The sequence below is a fragment of the Cetorhinus maximus genome, chromosome 12 (assembly GCF_964194155.1).
Source record: "Cetorhinus maximus chromosome 12, sCetMax3.hap1.1, whole genome shotgun sequence".
Classification (NCBI taxonomy): domain Eukaryota; kingdom Metazoa; phylum Chordata; class Chondrichthyes; order Lamniformes; family Cetorhinidae; genus Cetorhinus; species Cetorhinus maximus.
In genome coordinates this window covers 20,634,648-20,652,413 of record NC_135890.1, presented here as the reverse complement: position 1 = coordinate 20,652,413, position 17,766 = coordinate 20,634,648, and the positions used below count along the sequence as shown (strand labels likewise).

General features: G+C 45.8%; 1 protein-coding gene across 3 annotated transcripts in view; it reads left to right on the top strand.

The window, feature by feature from the left end:
* The first annotated feature begins 13,710 nt into the window (after positions 1–13,710).
* The window catches only part of cdhr5-rs (cadherin-related family member 5, related sequence), a 52,118-nt gene continuing 48,062 nt past the window's right edge, over positions 13,711–17,766 (top strand). For all 3 annotated transcript variants that reach the window (XM_078553125.1, XM_078553127.1, XM_078553124.1), the window contains exons 1-2: positions 13,711–13,818; positions 17,025–17,152. The gene's annotated coding sequence lies outside the window, so the exon portion shown is untranslated. The remainder of the gene's footprint in view (positions 13,819–17,024; positions 17,153–17,766) is intronic.

Below are 17,766 nucleotides of genomic sequence, written 5' to 3'. Positions count from 1 at the left end.
GGAAATTAGGGATGGGCAATAAATGCTGGCATAGCCAGCAAAGCCCATATCCTGTAAATGAATAATAAAGATTCTATGGATTTCTCAACAAGCCACCCAGATAATCTCCACATTTGAAGGTCTCGTCTTGGAATTCTTTCCAAAAGTCTCTCCCACCCTGACAGCTTCAGCAAGGATCCACCTCCAGGGTTTCAGTCTCACCTTGCGATTCCTTTACCCTGGATCTCCGCATACACTCAAGCTGCACCTTCCAAGAACAATTTCAGATCTTCGGCTGTGCCAAACAGAACAACGCTTCTCCACAAGGTACCTTTGTCCTTATGACCTGTAGCACGGAGTCACCAACCTTCGGTTACCCTCTAGGATTTTCAGGGCTTCTCTCGAGTCCACTTTGCTTCAAGTTTGCTCCCTGCAGCTCTCTCTGTAACTCGGAGCCTTTTCCTCTGCTCCTTTCCCTCAACTTTATTTAACAAGATCTGTTTCTGATCTCTGCCCTTGTCCGTTACCTGGGACTGTCTTCTGGGATCTCTTTCTGTCCCACTCCCTTGTTTGGGACCTTCTCCTTGTCCCCCCTCCACCCACGTGTCCTGCTCCCTGGGACATCTTCTCTTGAATCGCGCTCCTCTTCAGTTCACCTGACCTGCAGTTTCACACTGTTTCACTTTTCTTTTGCTTCTGCGGATGTGCACAAGGCCAGTTCCCAGCTGAACAATGTAAAAATAGATAACTGTGCATGAGCAGCCCTTTCCCAGCCAGCACAGGCATGAAATCAATGAACTGCACATGTGCAGCCATCTCCCAGCTGGTTCCTGCGCAGGAGACACAAAAACAGAGAAAGACTTGAGCTGCACATGTGCAGCCAGTTCCCGGCCAGTGCATGTGCAGAAGTCCCGAGGCCTGCTGGGAACTGTAGTTCCCAAGCTCTGACGCCAATTCAACTTAAGGTAAGTTTTTTTTTCTTTTTTTTTTGTTTTATCATACTTCTAAGGCTGAAATATGTATCAAAAGCTTTTATAACATCTTCATATGTTGCCATTTCTTCATTTATGCCCTGTCTGACCATTATGTATCTGCACTACTGCCTATGGTGAAGAGAAGGGTACTGACCTGTTCCTTCCTAGGCTTCTCCGCTAGTCCAGAAGTGGTTCTGTCCCTGGTAAACCTATGACACCGGTTCTGCCACTTCTCGGCTTAATCCAGGTCTGCCACGTGTTCTATGCACTCTGGTAAGATTTTTTCCATGGCTTTACTTCATTCTAGCCTTTCTTCAAGTTCTGTTGGTGTTTTTCTCCTGTGCTGTCCTTTCTTTGCAGTTGTTATTCTTGCTTCTTTTCCAGTGGCTGGGCTCTTTTCTTGGTGTTCTTTTCCATCGTCTTTTCCACTGCCACCATCTGTTATCATCGTTGTTAGCTTAGGCTGTCCTTGGCTAGGGTCGATAGAAACTGCTGGTGGCAAGGCTGTTGGTAAACTTCGCCTTTTATTAAACATTCTTCTAACTATGTACAGGCTTCACGTAGAACCATCTCTCAGCATGCTCTGTTGTCATGTGATCTTGCATCGCTAATGATGTTGATTGTCTATTTACATATTTAACATTAACCCTTTATGCTACAAGGAACTTCTGACAAAGTTTATATTTTGCCCCCAATTTGCATAAGGTAAAAAACAAGCAAAGGGAGCAATTATAGAACAGAATTAACACAATATATTCATTACAATAAATGCTACTGATTGGATTGATTGATTGGCACTGATTTCTGTTATCTTATATATTAACCACCCAAACTGCTTGATTAGCTTCCAACCTGTAATTCATTCCTCGTTATCTATTATTTTGTATGTTAACTCCTGAACCCTTGATTAACTTCCAGCCTATAATTCATTCTCAAATGTCTGTTATTCTATACATAAACCTCATGAACTCCATTGATTAGATTCCTGTAATTTATTCCCAGGCATTTGTTATTCTACACATAAAACCCTGAAGCCCTCAATTAAATCCTGACCTCTAACTCGCTCCCAGGTATCTGCTATTCTATACATAAATGCCTGATTAGATTCCATCCTGTAACTTACTTCCAGATATCTGTTATTTTATATGTAAACCCTCATAATGTGATTAGATTCCAGCCTGTAACTCACACCTGGATATTTGTTATTCTATATATAAATCCCCCTGATCCTCTCAGTCAGGTTCCGGTCTGTAATTCGCTCCTGGATATCTGTTATTCTATATATAAACCGCCCAAACCATTCAATTAGATTTTAATTTGTTTGAAGCCTCAATGTGGACAGTGTAATTTCAATTGTTGAGAAAAACACTATTTTCTTTTAAAAATTTATTATACTGATTCAATTGGTCAATAACATATACAATGAAATGTTGACATTAAGTTTTTCCCTTATAAATTGTTTACAGTACGTTGTCCATTGTGACACGTTGACATATGGGTTTCCATTATAAAAGCATGAGAACGTGAAGTAGGGTTAGTGTATTCAAGAATTGCGCACCAACGCAAAACTTTTAATAAGATAGAGGGCACAAGATGTTGGATATTTTGGTCATTAGGTTTTTATGCTGGACAAAATAAGGAATTCCATTCTAGGGAATGGAACATTTTCCATTTCAGGTACCCGTCTGTTAGCCTCAAGTAATCCCAGGTCAGGTCAGATAGGGAATGAAACCCCCTCACACTGTCCAATGGCCTCAACTCCAACATCTGAAGAGCACCCCCTACTACACCACTGTGCCAATCAGTGCCCAAATCTATTGGAAGTTGGGTTAAGACTTCACTTTGAATGCTTGCAACTAATTCACAATGGAAACTCTCGTCCATCAATCTAACACATGGTAATGACACAAAGTCCATCCAGCCTATCCTACACAACCTAGCCTACTTTAAAACCTGGGTCCCGAGTGGTAAGAGGACAGCGTCCAGCCCCTTCTGGTCCACCCACTTCCACTATGGGCCTCTTCTTCATCTGCATTTGGTCTTAAGTTGTTTCACAAATGGTACATGAAAAAACTCTCCAGCTTTTAAAAATAACTTTCAGACACATTCAGACCAAGTATCATAGGCATTGCTTTCTCAGAGGCTGTTCTAGAGTCATAGGGCAGAATTTTCTGCCTGTCGGGCGGGCGGGCCTGACCCAATCTCTGGCGGGCGGGGAGCTGATCCCCGCCGGAGAAGTGGGCCCCGCCCCCATTTTACGTGGGTGGGCCAATTAGGGCCAGCCCAGCGTGACGTCCGCCGGGAAGCGCTATGCGCTCCCTGTGCGGGCGGGTGGGGGGGATTCCCCAAAAGCGAGAGTGCGCTCTTTCGCACATGCACATGAAAGAGCGCACATCTCCCTGAGGCTTAGTGCTGCCTCAGGGAAATCGTTGACACTTTTAAAAGAGTTAAAAATAGTAAAAAAAATCCTTAACATGTCCCCCTCATGTGACAATGTCACAGGAGATGGGACATGTTAATTAATTACACTAAAACTTTATTAAACTTTTTAAATCCCTACATGAAACCTCATCCGGCCGGTGGATGAGGTTTCACGTTTTTACTACTTCACACCGGGGCTCCTGATCTGCCCGCCAGCCTTAAGATTGAGCGGGAAGGTCCCTTAATTGTTTTAATGATCCTGTCAATGGCCTCAATTGGCCATTGACAGGTCGGTGGACCCGCAGCTGATTTTGCTGTGCCCCCGCCTTCCTGAAAATTTAAATGGGGCGGGATGATGTCAGCGAGCGGGCCCTACCCCCTGCTCGCCGACAACAAAATTCAGCCCATAGAGTCATAGAGTTGTACAGCACAGAAACAGGCCCTTCGGCCCATCGGCCATCAAGCACCTATCTATTCTAATCCCATTTTCCAGCACCTGGCCCATAGCCCTTTATGCTATGGCGTTTCAAGCGCTCATCTAAATACTTCTTAAATGTTGTGAGGGTTCCTGCCTCTACCACCCCCTCAGGCAGTGAGTTCCAGATTCTAACCACCCTCTGGGTGAAAAAAAGTTTCCTCAAATCCCCTCTAAACTTCCTTCCCCTTACCTTAAATCTATGCCCCCTGGTTATTGACACCTCCACTAAGGGGGAAAGTTTCTTCCTATCTACCCTATTTATTCCCCTCATAATTTTGTATACCTCTATCAGATCCTCCCTCAGCCTTCTCTGCTCTAAGGAAAACAACCCTGGCCTATCCAGTCTCTCTTCATAGCTGAAACGTTCCAACCCAGGCAACATCCTGATGAATCTCCTCTGCACCCTCTCTAGTTCAATCACATCCTTCCTATAGTGTGGCGACCAGAACTGCACACAGTACTCCAGCTGTGGCCTAACTAGTGTTTTATATAGCTCCATCATAACATCCCTGCTCTTATATTCTATGTCTCGGCTAATAAAGGCAGGTATCCCATATGCCTTCTTAACCCTTATCCTAACTTAAGTTTAGGAGATTGACAAGTGATCTGACTGCAGTGTCTAAAATGTTAAAAGGATTTGATATGGTGGACACAGAACTATTTCCTCTCGTGGAGATAACAAGAAGAATTGGGCATAATCTTAAAATTAGAGCTAGAAGGTTCAGGACCAAAATCAGGAAGTACTTTTTCATAGAAGAGTAGTGGAAACCTGGTACTCTCTTCCCCAAAATGACTATGGACGCTGGGGAGCAATTGAAGTTTTCAACATTGAGATCGATTGATTTTTGCTGGGGTAAGGGTATCAAGGAATATGGAACAAAGACAGCAACAGGCAGGCAAAGTGCAGATCTAGGATGGAGGAATAGAATGGAGGAATAGACTCCAGGGGATGAAAGGCCTCCTCAGAGTAACTGAGAGCAAATCCATCACACCTTACAAAGCCACTGGGCTTTTTTTATTAGTTCTTGCGATATGAACATCTCTGGCAAGGCCAGCATTAATTGCCCACCCCTAATTGAAAAAGTAGCCCTTTATAAATCATAACCCACAGTCCACAAGGGGTTAATGTTCATAGATGCATCATGAGCTTGAAACTGCAGGGTGTGCTCTGTAACACATTGCCTGTGTATGTTCAGTTCTGAGTTCCCCTGTGATTATAATTCTAATCATTTCACAGTGACTGTCCCAGTTATTACTGGAACACTGGTTAATATTATCCTCTTAGAAAAAGGCTCGTAAGCTGTCAGGGCAGATGGTCTCACACGAGAGACTGCTGCAACTCTCATTTGCAAAGTAATTATTAGCCTCTTACTTCTGTTCCTTAAAATCTCCTCTGTGTCTACAGTCACTTGCACACACTTGCCTGGCACACTGCTGCCCCTGAGTGGTGAGAATTATGCACAGCAACTCTGGCATACCCTATCTGCCTTGGGTTTGTGTTGGTGCATGCGTGTGTGCAAGCATGTCTGTGTGCATGCATGTGACTTTGCGCAAAAGTCTTTAATCCACAGCTTTCCTGTGCTGTCTGAAATGACCATTTCAACTTTGTAAAGCACTTATGATAATGAATTTGAAAGGAAAATTAAAACATTATCTGTTAATTTGTTAATGCCCCTGACTTTCAGATTTTTTTTCTTAATTGAGAATTGTGTGAAGGCTCAAAGTTCAGGAATATTCACCACTCGCTTGGACTGGTGCAGCCTAAACAACATGCAAGAAGCTCCACACTATCCAGGACAGAGCAGCTCACTTGAGCCCTGGTTGTGGAACTCTATATTCAACCCCTCCACCACTGCACACTGTGATCGCAGTGTGCACAATCTACTGGGTACACCGCCGAAATTCACCAAGGTCATTTCAACAGGACATTCTTCCCCTATAACCTCCACTGCTGAGAAAGACAAGACTGGTACTGTCATGGGACAGCATCACTTCTAGATTTCCCTTCAATCACACACCATCCTGATCTGGACATATCATCACTGGAACAAGGTCCTGCAATTCAATGTGGGACCACCACCAGCCCTTGGGCTGCAGCAGTTAAAGGAGAAGTCCCATCAACAGGGCAACTAGAGATGGGCGAGAAATGTTGGGCTTGCCAGCAGTGCCCACGTCCTGAAAGTAACGTGAAAAGAAAACTCCCCTCCTCCACGCACACATACACACGAAACTCGAAACGTTAACTGTGCTCCTCTCCACAGATGCTGTCAGACCTGCTGAGTTTTTCCAGCTATTTTTGTTTTTGTTACACATGAACATTGTTAGTTAGACAGCACACTCACCCCCACCCACATAACTACAATCATGCCAGCATGTGTCACATAGGCTTCAATCTCTGCCAGGATTCTCCTGGTTGTTCATTGTAGCTTTGAAGGAAACCGAGATCCCGGAGAAACTGAATAAATTTTGGTCCTATCCTTAACCCCATCCTGTGTACCTTGACCATATCCTATGCGCCTTGGCCTTTTATCTTTGCTTTTAAATTAAACTCAGAAAGGTGGTGAGAGTGGAGCTGTCCTTGTATTAATCTCAATCTTCCACTAGGTGGCCCAAAACACACATTGCAGAGGCATTAAAACTTTTTGGTGTGAGAATCATTGATTAACAGTGAAAGGATAATGGGCCCTTTCATCTTTAACAAGTCGATCTCACCTCTCCACCATATCCCTCAACCCACCTCTCCACCATATCCCTCAACCCACCTCCCCACCATATCCCTCAACCCACCTCCCCACCATATCCCTCAACCCACCTCCCCACCATATCTCTCAACCCACACCCCACCACCCCCCCAATCCACCACCCCACCATTTCCCTCAACCCACCTCCCCACCATATCCCTCAACCCACCTCCCCACCATATCCCTCAACCCACCTCCCCACCATATCCCTCAACCCACCTCCCCACCATATCTCTCAACCCACACCCCACCACCCCCCCAATCCACCACCCCACCATTTCCCTCAACCCACCTCCCCACCATATCCCTCAACCCACCTCCCCACCATATCCCTCAACCCACCTCCCCACCATATCTCTCAACCCACACCCCACCACCCCCCCAATCCACCACCCCACCATTTCCCTCAACCCACCTCCCCACCATATCCCTCAACCCACCTCCCCACCATTTCCCTCAACCCACCTCCCCGCCATATCTCTCAACCCACACCCCACCACCCCCCCAATCCACCACCCCACCATTTCCCTCAACCCACCTCCCCACCATATCCCTCAACCCACCTCCCCACCATATCCCTCAACCCACCTCCCCACCATATCTCTCAACCCACACCCCACCACCCCCCCAATCCACCACCCCACCATTTCCCTCAACCCACCTCCCCACCATATCTCTCAACCCACACCCCACCACCCCCCCAATCCACCACCCCACCATATCCCTCAACCCACCTCCCCACCATTTCCCTCAACCCACCTCCCCACCATATCCCTCAACCCACCTCCCCACCATATCTCTCAACCCACCTCCCCACCATATCTCTCAACCCACCTCCCCACCACCCCCCCAATCCACCACCCCACCATTTCCCTCAACTGATCTCCCCTTCTTTTTTCTCAGCTCACTTAAAATAGCCTTCGTGCCCCTCAATTAATGATGGGGAGGAAATCTGTCCAGGTTTCCACTAATGTACACCAGCTGTAAAGTGAATGTCAGGCAAGGACAAGAATGAGCTGAGGTGTGATGCTCTGCGCAGTCGAATAATGGGGATGAACAAGACGACAGAGTCAGAAGAACTGAATGTCAGACAAGCATTGTGAGAAATCAGAGATAGTGGAGAGGTGAAGAGAGTGAAGAGGAACTGGGCGACATCAGCGCATGTATGGAAACTGCCATTATGTTTTCAGGTCAGGATGTAGATAAGAAATAGAAGTAGATTCTTGAGGAATAACGGAGGTAACAGTGTGAGAGTGGGAAGAGAAGCCATTGCAATTGATTCTCTGGCTATGACTGGATAGATAAGAATGGAACCAAGGGAGTGCAGTCCCACCTAGTTGGATGATGGAGGAGAGGTATTGGAGGAGGATGGTGTGGTCAACTGCAGTCAAATGGCTACTGGATGAGGAAAGATAGTTTACCACAGTCACCGTAACATAGAATATAATTTGAGACTTTGATAATGGCCATTTCTGTATTGTGGCAGGGAGGAAATCTGCTTGGTTGAAATTTAAACATGGAGTTGAAGGAAAGACGAACATGGATTTGGGAGATGACAGTACATTTAAGGATTAACGAGGGGGCAATAACAGGAACGCTTAACAATAACAGCTAACATGTGATCCAGGAAGGGAAGTTAGATGGTCAGCAATTTGGTGGGAATAAGATCAAAGGAGCAGAAAGTGAATTCCACTGGCAAGATGAGCTACAACAGGGAGTGGGAGGAGACACGATAGAAGCTAGAGAAAGATGTGAGTTCAAGAGCTAGAGCAGGGGAAATCTCACCTTGTTGGGTACGGGGAAGGAAGGAAGTGGCAGAGGCACCTGAATGTATGGTCTCCTCACACTTGTAGGGATAGCTTGGAGGAGGCAATGGCACAGTGGTATTGTCACTGGACCAATATTCCAAGGACCCAGGCTAATACTCTGGGAACCTGGGTTCAAATCCTGCCATGGCAGATGGAATTTGAATCCAATAAAAATCTGTAATTAAAAGTCTAATGATGACCATGATTGTTGTAAAAACTCACCCGGTTCACTAATGCCCCTTTAGGAAAGGAAATCTGTCATCCTTGTCTGGCCTACATGTGACTCCAGACCCACAGCAATGTGGTTGACTCTTAAATGCCCTCAGAGCAAGGGCAATTAGGGATGGGTAATAAATGATGGCCTGGCCAATGATGCCCACATCCCATGAATGAATAAAAAAAAAATTGTAGTGGAAAAGGGAAGCAAAAATGTCCTTTTATTGAAGAGCTTGGGGGCCTCATGACGCAGGTTCTTAAAATGCTGAGAGGATTGGATAACTTAGATGATATATATGGATATAAGGGGGTTAATCTCTGAGTTAATTCGACGCGTAGAAGTGAGCAGGATACATATCATGCTCGTAACAGCACTGAGCGTACAACACAGATAGAGACGACTGAACACAACCTGGAACATGACAGCTTCTGTGGTCAAGAAAGGGAGTAGAACAATATAGGATAAGAAGGCAGATCTACATTTGGGGGGCTGGAGGGAAAAAAATCCAGAATCTTCCCTCAGAGATGAACATTCAAGGTTAATTTTTCTTGGCTCAATTCTCTCTCTTTTTCTTTCTCTCCCCTGCTGAAAGATGCCATACAGTTTCCTGGGTGTGAGCACCTCTCTAGCAACTCGCTCAAGTGCTGTGACTCACGTTGAAATGGACAGTGACTGCCTGCAGATTACGCGGCTATTGATAGCTTCAGTTCGACTTCAGCTTGGAGTAGGCTTTCCTCTGTCTCCAACCAATTGTGAGATTCCATTTTACACTTAAGGTCAGTGTGAACATAGGAAGTGACGTTGCCAATTTCGAAACCTATTAAAATGACGCCAAAGATTAACATTCTCCACTTCGCCAAATCCTCTTACGGCTACATCAGCTGAGGTTAAAATAAGTCACGCTCTTGAAGCAATGTCTGTCTCAACCTCTCTCCCAACAACACAAATACCCGATAGAAATAATAGGTCGATTTTACCGGCCCCCGGGTGCCAGGAATGGAGGCAAGGGGACCCAGTAAAATAGCGAGGAGTGCTAACCCCAGCAGCGGGGCTGCGAATGGATGGGCTGCTTGTGGCAGATTTGCATAATTAAAGGTCCAATTAATGGTCATTTTACCAGGCTGCTGAGATTTTGCAATGTGAATCAACTCCCTGCCATGGAGACCACCAGCTACATGGAGGCATCCTCCATTTGGCAGCCAAGTGGGTCCAGTGGAGCTGCAGGATGCATGGCACAAAGAGAGGAAGGCAGCCCCCACAGTCCCAGCGATCCCCCTGGAGGGATTTGCCCTCAGATCAGTATGGTTTACAGCCTTCAGCCATCTGGAGTTTAATGTTTTACCTATCTGCCTGAGGGCACCACCAAAGGTCTCTGACCTGCCTCAGCAGTGCCCACCTTTCCTGATGTTGCTGCTGAGGCTTCAGGGCTGCTGGCCCTCTGATTGGGCTAGCAGACTTAGGAACCCATCCACTGTCCTTAGCTGATTATAGGAAGCTATCTGGGTAAAATTGATGGGCCAGTCTTATTACTGGTAAGTACAGGCTCAGAATCTGCTTTTCACCTGAAGTCCTTGGTAAAATTCAGCCTAGTGACTCGCTGGCAGTGACCTTGAATACTACTCCCAGTGACCCTACACACCACTCCCAGTGACCCTACACACCACTCCCAGTGACCCTACACACCACTCCCAGGGATCCTACACACCACTTCCAGTGACCCTACACACCAGTCCCAGTGACCCTACACACCACTCCCAGTGACCCTACACACCACTCCCAGTGACCCTACACACCACTCCCAGGGATCCTACACACCACTCCCAGGGATCCTACACACCACTCCCAGTGACCCTACACACCACTCCCAGGGATCCTACGCATCACTCCCAGGGTTCCTACACATCACTCCCAGGGATCCTACACATCACTCCCAGTGACCCTACACACCACTCCCAGGGATCCTACACACCACTCCCAGTGACCCTACACACGACTCCCAGGAATCCTACACATCACTCACAGGGATCCTATACATCACTCCCACTGATCCTATACATCACTTCCACTGACCTTATACATCAGTCCCACTGATCCTATACATCACTCCCAGCAACCCCATATATCACTCCCAGTGATCCTATACATCATTCCCAGTGATCCTATACACCACTCCCAGTAGTCCTATATATCACTCCCCGTAATCCTATACATCACTCCTAGTAATCCTATACATAACTACCTATAACCCTATACATTACACACAGTAATCCTATACATCATTCCCGGTGATACTATTCATCATTCCCAGTAATCCTATATGTTATTCCCTGTAACCCTATACATCACTCCCAGTACTCCTAAACATTACTCCCAGTAATGCTATACACCACTCCCAGTGATCCTAAACATCACTCCCAGTGACCCTACACATCACTCCCAGTGACCCTACACATCACTCCCAGTGACCCTACACATCACCCCCTGTAACCCTACACATCACTCTCAGTGATCCTTTACATCACTCTCAGTGATCCTGTACATCATTCCCAGTGATCCTATGCACCACTCCCAGTAATCCTATACATCACTCCCTGTAACCCTAAACATCACTCCCTGTAACCCTATGCATCACTCCCTGTAACCCTATGCATCACTCCCAGTGGTCCTATACATCACTCCCAGTGATCCTATACATCACTCCCAGTAATCCTATACATCACTCCCAGTGATCCTATACATCACTCCCAGTGATCCTGTGCACTACTCCCAGTGATCCTATGCACTACTCCCAGTGATCCTATAGATCACTCCCAGTAATCCCATGCACCACTCCAAGTAATCCTATACATCACTCGCTGTAACCCTATACACCACAACCCAGTGATTCTATACACCACTCCCAGTGATCCTATACACCACTCCCAGTGATCCTATACATCACCCCCAGTGTTCATTTGCACTACTCCCACAGTCCTTTATATCACTCCCTGTAACCCAATACACCACTCAGTAACAAAATACATCATTCCCAGTGATACTATACACCATTCCCAGTAACCTTGTGCATCACTCCCAGTAACCTTATGCATCACTCCCAGTGATTCTATGCACCACTCCAAGTAATCCTATACATCACTCGCTGTAACCCTATACACCACACCCACTGATCCTATATATCATTCCCAGTAATCCTATATATCATTCCCTGTAATCCTATACATCATTCCCAGTGACCCTATAGATCATTCCCTGTAGCCCTATACATCAGTCCCAGTAATCCTATACATCATTCCCAGTGACCCTACAGATCATTCCCTGTAGCCCTATATATCATTCCCAGTAATCCTATACGTCACTCACTGTAACCCTATACATCACCCCCCTGTAACCCTATACAGCACTCCCAGTGACCCTACACAGCACTCCCAGTGACCCTACACAGCACTCCCAGTGACCCTACACAGCACTCCCAGTGACCCTACACAGCACTCCCAATGACCCTATACAGCACTCCCAGTGACCCTATACAGCACTCCCAGTGACCCTATACAGCACTCCCAGTGACCATATACAGCACTCCCAGTGCTACAAACATCTTTCCCAGCAACCATTCACATCATTCCCCGTGATCCTACACACCACTCCCAACAACCCTATACATCACTCTCAACAACCCTTTATTTCACTCACAGTGATCTTATACATCACTCCCAGTTACCTATAATCACTCCCAGCGATCCTATACATCACTCCCAGAATTCCTATACACCACTCCCCGGGATCCTACACACCACTCCCCGGGATCCTACATACCACTCCCCGGGATCCCTATACATCACTCCCCATAACGCTAAATACCACTCATGGTAATCCTATACATCATTCCTAGTGATACTGTACATCATTCCCAGTAATCCTATACATCACTCCCTGTAACCCTATACATCACTCCCTGTAACCCTACACACAACTCCCAGTGATCCTATACAGCATTCCCAGTGATCCAAACATAATCCCCAGCAGCCATTCAAATCATTCCCTGTGATCCTATACACCACTCCCAACAACCCTATATTTAACTCACAGTGATCTTAAACATCACTCCCAGTGACCCTACACATCACTCCCTGTAACCCTATACACACTCCCAGTTATCCTATACATCATTCCTTGTAATCCTATACATCACTCCCAGAATTCCTATACATCACTCCCAGAATTCCTACACACCACTCCCCGCGATCCCTATACATCACTCCCCATAACGCTAAATACCACTCATGGTAATTCTATCCATCATTCCTAGTGATACTGTACATCATTCCCAGTAATCCTATACATCACTCCCTGTAACCCTATACATCACTCAATGTAACCCTACACACAACTCCGAGTGATCCTATGCAGCACTCCCAGTGATCCAAACATAATTCCCAGCAGCCATTCAAATCATTCCCTGTGATCCTATACACCACTCCCACAACCCTATATTTAACTCACAGTGATCTTAAACATCACTCCCAGTGACCTATATATCATTCTCAGAAACCCTATACATAACTCCCATTGACCCTCTGTTGCAAGCTTCAGGAGATGTGAAATGACTGTAGGAAAGTAGATCTATCATTACGGGAATTACTTTTAAACATTCAGAAACAATATGGAAGTCATGCAAACAGAGCGTAAATGTAGAATACAGGATAATCAACACTCTGAACTTGGTACAACCCCACATAGGCATATGACTCACCCCCTGCTCCCCTCCCCTATTCTCCCCTATTGCTTCCCTCCCACCGCCTCCACAAGACCCTCTTGTAGAATCACAGGCTCCACTGGCACTTCTTTGAGAACCTTTGTTTCCAAAGCCCGCAGAATGTTGAAGCTGAGCCTGTTTAAATCTCTCTCCACTGGCACAGACTCTCTCCCTGCAATCTAATCCCTCATTAAATTCCTTGTAAGCCCTTTCCTTGGGTAGGGATTTCGTCTCCGAGCTCCAGACACGTGACGGTCTTATTGCAATTGGTCAGGGAAAGGATCTTAATCATTAAGTACCCAACGGAAGGAATCAGTGCAAGAAAAATGTACACACTTCTTAAACACAAAAACGTTCATTAATTATTAAAATCTAGGACCATCCGGTAACTTCTACCGAAAGTGATTAAAAACAAGCTCGACAAGCTCCCAGATGAGAATGTGAGGGGTAAGAGAATAATTAATATGTAGCATAGATTTTATGTTAAAAACATGACTGTATTAATTTATACATTATTTTTGATTGAGGTTTAATGCCAAGTTATAGAGGTTATTAATTTAGCTGGAAATAAGAGTCAAGTTTGAGGTGTATGCAGATGTATATATTTTTAAAAATTTCAAAATTCTCAATGACTCAGAATGGAAATTCTGTTCTAATTATTTCTTGGGCACAGTTGCCCCAGAAAACATTTATACATATGGAAACCTGTAGTGTGGGAGTGTGTCAGTGTTTACAGGGGTCCCAGGAGTGTATCAGTGTTTATAGGAGGTCCCAGGAGTGTGTCAGTTTTCACAAGGGATTCCAGGAGTGTGTCAGTTTTCACAAGGGATTCCAGGAGTGTGTCAGTTTTCACTAGTGGGTACCAAGAGTGTGCCAGTGTTTACAGGAGTCCCTGGAGTGTATCAGTGTTCACAAGGGTTCTGCAATGATTCGGTATTGACAGGTATCCCTGCAATTGTATCAGTTTTCAGTGGGGGGATCATCCCAGGATTGTATCAGTATTCACAAGGGTCCCTGGGATTGTATCAGTATTCACAGGGGTCCCAGGGATTTAAACAGTATTCACAGGGAGTCCAGGGATTGCATCAGTATTCACAGGGAGTCCAGGGATTGCATCAGTATTCACAGGGAGTCCTGGGCTTGCATCAGTATTCATAGGATTCCCCTGGATTGTATCAGCATTCACAGAGTTTCCTGGGATGGAATCAGTATTCACATGGTTCCATTGGGTTGTATCAGTATGCACAGGATGCCCCTGGAATTGTATTAGTATTCACAGGGGTCCCAGGGATTTTAACAGTATTCACAGGGAGTCCTGGAATTGCATCAGTATTCAAGAGGGTGCCCAGGGATTGCACAGTATTGACAGTGAATCCTGGGATCATATCAGTATTCACACAGTGCCCTAGGATTGTATCAGTATTGACAGGAAGTCCTGGAATTGTATCAATGTTCACACTGTGCCCTAGGATTGTATCAGTAATGACAGGAAGTCCTGGGATTGTATCAGTGTCACACTGTGCCCTGGGATTGTATCAGTATTGACAGGGGGTCCTGGGATTGTATCAGTATTCATAGTCTTCCAGGGTCTGTATTAGTATTCACAGAGGTTCACTGGCATTGTATCTGTATTCACAGGGAGTCCTGAGATTGTATAGTGTTCACAGGGTGCCCCTAGGCTTGTATCAGTAGTCACAGGATTCCCTGGGATTATCAGTATTCACAGGTAGTCCTGAGGGATTGTATCAGTATTCACAGGACATTGACACATTGGTGGAGTGGGCAGATAGGTGGCAGATGAAGTTCAATGTGGAGAAGTGTGAGGTGATACACTTTGGTACAAAGAACATGGAGAGACAGTATAAAATAAAGGATACTATTCTAAAGGGTCTGCAGGAGCAGAGAGACCTGGGTATATATGTACATAAGTCATTAAAGGTTGCAGGACAGGTAGAGAGAGCTGTTTCTAAAGCATACAGTACTCTATATTTCATTAATAGGAGCATGGAGTGCAAGAGCAGGGAGGTTATGGATGTACTTATATAAGACACTGGTTAGTCTCAGCTGGAGTATTGTGTATAGTTCTGGGCGTCACACTATAGGAAGGATGTAAATGCATTGGAGAGAGTGCAGATGAGATTTATGAGAATGGTTCCAGGGATGAGACACTTCAGTTATGAGGAAAGATTGGAGAAGTTGGGACTGTTTTCCTTGGAGAGAAGGCTGAGAGGAAACTTGATAGAAGTTTTCAAGATAATGCGGGGCCTGGATAGAGTAGATAGGGAGAAATTGTTCCCGCTCGTAAATGGATCAAGAACGAGAGGGCACAGTTTTAAAGTGTTTTGCAAAAGCAGCAAATGCAGGTGAGAAAAAACATTTTCACACAGCGAGTAGTTAGGATTTGGAATGCACTGCCTGGAATGTGGTGGAGATAGGTTTAATTGAGGCATTCTAGGGGGCGTTGGGTTTTGGGGAAAAGGCTGAAGATTGGTTCTAAGTTAAAGTGCTCAGGGAGCCAGTGCAGACATGATGGGCCAAATAGCCTCCTTCTACACCGTAACAATTCTGTGATTCTGCATCAGCATTCACAGGGTCTCCCTGGGATTGTATCAGTATTCACAGGGAGTCCTGGGATTGTATCAGTATTCCCAGGGTGCCCCTGAGAAGCAGAAGTGATACACTTTGGAAGGAGTAATTTGACAAGGAAGTATTCAATGAACAGCATGACACTAGGAAGTTCTGAAGAACAAAGGGACCTTGGCGTGTGTGTCCATAGATCTCTGAAGGCGGAGGGGCATGTTAGTGGGGTGGTGAAAAAGGCATATGGGACACTTGCCTTTATCAATCGAGGCATGGATTACAAAAGTAGGGAGGTCATGTTGGAGTTGTATAGATCCTTGGTGAGGCCACAGCTGGAGTACTGTGTGCAGTTCTGGTCGCCACATTATAGGAAGGATGTGATTGCACTGGAGGGGGTGCAGACAAGATTCACCAGGATGTTGCCTGGGATGAAACATTTAAGCTATGAAGAGAGGTTGGATAGACTTGGGTTGTTTTCGTTGGAGCAGAGAGGACTGAGGGGCGACCTGATCGAGGTGTACAAGATTATGAGGGGCATGGACAGGGTGGATAGGGAGCAGCTGTTCACCTTAGTTGGAGGGTCAGTCACAAGGGGACATAAGTTCAAGGTGAGGAGCAGGAGGTTTAGGGGGGATGTGAGGAAAAACTTTTTTACCCAGAGGGTGGTGACAGTCTGGAATGCGCTGCCGGGGAGGGTGGAGGAGGCGGGTTGCCTCACATCCTTTAAAAAGGTCCCGGATGAGCACTTGGCACATCATAACATTCAAGGCCGTGGGCCAAGTGCTGGTAAATGGGATTAGGTAGGTAGGTCAGGTATTTTTCACGTGTCGGTGCAGACTCGATGGGCCGAAGGGCCTCTTCTGCACTGTGAGATTCTTTGATTCTGTGAGATTGTATCAGTATTCACAGGGAATCCCAGTACCTATGCATGGTGGTCCCATGCACCAAGCCATGCTCGGTGGTGGAGGCCGTGGTTTTGGGATGTGTTGCCAAACAGGACTTGCTCCTAACAGTTCAGGGAACCACAGCTAATGTCCAATTGGTTGGATTTTCCTTGTGTTTCTCATATAGAGATGGTAGCTGCCTCCCTACTGAGCAGTAGAGCATCCTTCTTACAGCTTGATCAAATGGTGATGCCATAAAGGAACAGATTTGTGTTCTGTATGGAGAGAATCTTCAATAGTGCTCACTCCAGGTAGGTGTAAAATTAGATACATGATGTGTATACTGTAATGTAGATTGTACAATGAACTACATAGAAATATATAAAAGTTACATGGAAACAGGCTATTCCGCTCAACTAGTGCATGCTGGCATTTTCCTCCATGCTTGCTCCACTTGAAAATCTATGACGACTCATTCTTGGTCCGGCAGCTAGGTGGAGTGAGCACTACTGAAGATTCTCTCCATATAGAACACAAATCTGTTCCTTTATGGCATCACCATTTGATCAAGCTGTAAGAAGGATGCTCTACTGCCCAGTAGGTTTCTCCTTTAACTCCTCTCACTTCCTCCAAATAAAAGGTGTGGCTATGGGTACCCGCATGGGCCCCAGCTATGCCTGTCTCTTTATGCGGTATGTGGAACATTCCTTGTTCCAGTCCTACTCCGGCCCCCTCCCACAACTCTTTCTCCGGTACATCGATGATTACTTCGGTGCTGCTTCATGCTCTCATCGGGACCTGGAAAAATTTATTAATTTTGCTTCCAATCTCCGCCCCTCCATCATTTTCACATGGTCCATCTCTGACACTTCCCTTCCCTTCCTTGACCTCTCTGTCTCAATTTCTGGTGATAGACTGTCCACCAATATCC